A 2,807-nucleotide genomic window follows, 5' to 3' on the forward strand; every position below is an offset into this window, starting at 1 on the left:
CCGCCTGGCCAGGCCTGGCCTGGGTGGCCGCGGGGGGATTCGGGGCGGTCCCGCGGGCCGGCGGCCGGGCGCAGGGGGTCCGAGCGAGTCCGTCCCAGGCCCGGGGCCTCCCCCTGCGGCTTTGGGGTCCGTGGGTCCCCGCTGGAGGAAGCCGCTGGGCGCTGGACACCCGCCGTCCGTCCCGCCTGGCCAGGCCTGGCCTGGGTGGCCGCGGGGGGGGATTCGGGGCGGACCTGCGGGCCGGCGGCCGGGAGGGTCCGGGCCAGTCCGCCCCATGCCCGGCGTCTCCCCCAGCGGCTTCGGTGGCCCCGGGGGGGGTCCTCCGCGGAGGAAGCCGGGTGGGTGGGGAGCCGGACCCCAGGCGCCCAGACCCGTGACCTGCGGCCGCGACCTCCGACTCGGCAGGAGCGACGAGGGGCTTTCCGGCCCGTCCCCCCCTCTCCTTCCCCCCCAGAAAAGGAGAGAGAGCTGACTCGGACCGGGAAAAGCTGCCTACGGCACCTGGGATTCCCAGGCGGTCACCCATCCAAGTACTAGCCAGGCCCGGGACGGTTTACCTTCCGAGATCGGACGGGATCGGGGGCGTTCGGTCCGGTATGGCCGTAGGCACCCGGCCCCGCGCCTCCTCGCCCGCTTTCCCCTGCCGACGCCCGGGCCTGCCGCACGGTGAGCCCCGGTCGGACTGCCCCCCCCCCTGCGGCAGGGCCCCCGTCTCTCGCGGGCCCGGTCCTTTTTTCCTTTTCGAGCTCCGGGGCCCGGGCTGGCCGCCAGAGCCCCTCCGCCCGCCCTCCCCGGCGTCGGGGAAAATACTGTCCCGGACTTCCAGTGCGCCCGATCCTGTCAGCCGGGGGGTGGGGAGGGGCAGTCCCTCGCTGCGGCCGGGGAGGGTGAGCCCAGGGCGGCTTGCCTGCCGTGCGAGGCCCCTCTCGGCCACCAGGTCAACCCCGAGTCGAAAGGGCTGAAAAATTTTCAGAGTCCCCTCCCGGGCACCAGGTCAACCCGTGGAATCGGACGGGTTCACCTGCTGGCCGGTTCGCTTCCCGGCCACCAGGTCAACCCCTAGGTTGCCGACCGGCCTACCCAGTGGCCGGTTTGCTTTCCGGCCACCAGGTCAACCCCTAGGGGTTTTAACGGGGGCACGCCCGGTGGCCTCTTTCCCGTCCGGTCACCAGGTCAACCCGGATCTCCCTCCTTCCCTGGGCGTCCCCTCCTCGGAGGCGTCAGGTTCCATTTCCCCCCCCCCCCCAGACTTCCAGGGGCCCGATCCAGTCGGCCGGGAGGCAGTCCCTCGCTGCGGCCGGGGAGGGTGAGCCCAGGGCGGCCTGGTCCATGTCTCTAGTGGGCCCGATCCTTTTTTTTTTTTTCGAGCTCCGGGGCCAGGCCCGCCCGGGCAGCCCTCCTCGGAGGCGTGGGGCGATTCCCCCCCCCCCCCAGACTTCCAGGGGCCCGATCCTGTCGGCCGGGAGGCAGTCCCTCGCTGCGGCCGGGGAGGGTCAGCCCAGGGCGGCTTGCCTGCCGTGCGAGTCCCCTCTCGGCCACCAGGTCAACCGCGAGTCGAAAGGGCTGAAAAATTTTCAGAGTCCCCTCCCGGGCACCAGGTCAACCCGTGGAATCGAACGGGTTCACCTGCTGGCCGGTTCGCTTCCCGGCCACCAGGTCAACCCGTGGAATCGGACGGGTTCACCGGCTGGCCGGTTCGCTTTCCGGCCACCAGGTCAACCCCTAGGTTTTAAGGGGGGGACGCCCGGTGGCCTCTTTCCCGTCCGGTCACCAGGTCAACCCGGATCTCCCTCCTTCCCTGGGCGCCCCCTCCTCGGAGGCGTCAGGTTCCATTCTTTTTTCCAGACTTCCAGGGGCCCGATCCAGTCGGCCGGGTGGCAGTCCCTCGCTGCGGCCGGGGAGGGTGAGCCCAGGGCGGCTTGCCTGCCGTGCGAGTCCCCTCTCGGCCACCAGGTCAACCCCGAGTCGAAAGGGCTGAAAAATTTTCAGAGTCCCCTCCCGGGCACCAGGTCAACCCGTGGAATCGAACGGGTTCACCTGCTGGCCGGTTCGCTTCCCGGCCACCAGGTCAACCCGTGGAATCGGACGGGTTCACCGGCTGGCCGGTTCGCTTTCCGGCCACCAGGTCAACCCCTAGGTTTTAAGGGGGGGGGGACGCCCGGTGGCCTCTTTCCCGTCCGGTCAGCAGGTCAACCCGGATCTCCCTCCTTCCCTGGGTGCCCCCTCCTCGGAGGCGTCAGGTTCCATTCTTTTTTCCAGACTTCCAGGGGCCCGATCCAGTCGGCCGGGTGGCAGTCCCTCGCTGCGGCCGGGGAGGGTGAGCCCAGGGCGGCTTGCCTGCCGTGCGAGTCCCCTCTCGGCCACCAGGTCAACCCCGAGTCGAAAGGGCTGAAAAATTTTCAGAGTCCCCTCCCGGGCACCAGGTCAACCCGTGGAATCGAACGGGTTCACCTGCTGGCCGGTTCGCTTCCCGGGCACCAGGTCAACCCGTGGAATCGAACGGGTTCACCTGCTGGCCGGTTCGCTTCCCGGGCACCAGGTCAACCCGTGGAATCGAACGGGTTCACCTGCTGGCCGGTTCGCTTCCCGGGCACCAGGTCAACCCGTGGAATCGAACGGGTTCACCTGCTGGCCGGTTCGCTTTCCGGCCACCAGGTCAACCCCTAGGTTTTAAGGGGGGGGGGACGCCCGGTGGCCTCTTTCCCGTCCGGTCAGCAGGTCAACCCGGATCTCCCTCCTTCCCTGGGCGCCCCCTCCTCGGAGGCGTCAGGTTCCATTCTTTTTTCCAGACTTCCAGGGGCCCGATC

General features: G+C 69.9%; 1 non-coding gene across 1 annotated transcript; it reads right to left on the bottom strand.

Moving 5' to 3' along the window:
* Positions 1–489: 489 nt before the first annotated feature.
* LOC135979006 (5S ribosomal RNA) lies at positions 490–608 on the bottom strand. Its single transcript, XR_010596339.1, has one exon. It is a non-coding gene; the product is annotated as a 5S ribosomal RNA (ribosomal RNA).
* Positions 609–2,807: the final 2,199 nt, after the last annotated feature.

Source organism: Chrysemys picta, unplaced genomic scaffold (assembly GCF_011386835.1).
Source record: "Chrysemys picta bellii isolate R12L10 unplaced genomic scaffold, ASM1138683v2 scaf615, whole genome shotgun sequence".
Taxonomy (NCBI): domain Eukaryota; kingdom Metazoa; phylum Chordata; order Testudines; family Emydidae; genus Chrysemys; species Chrysemys picta.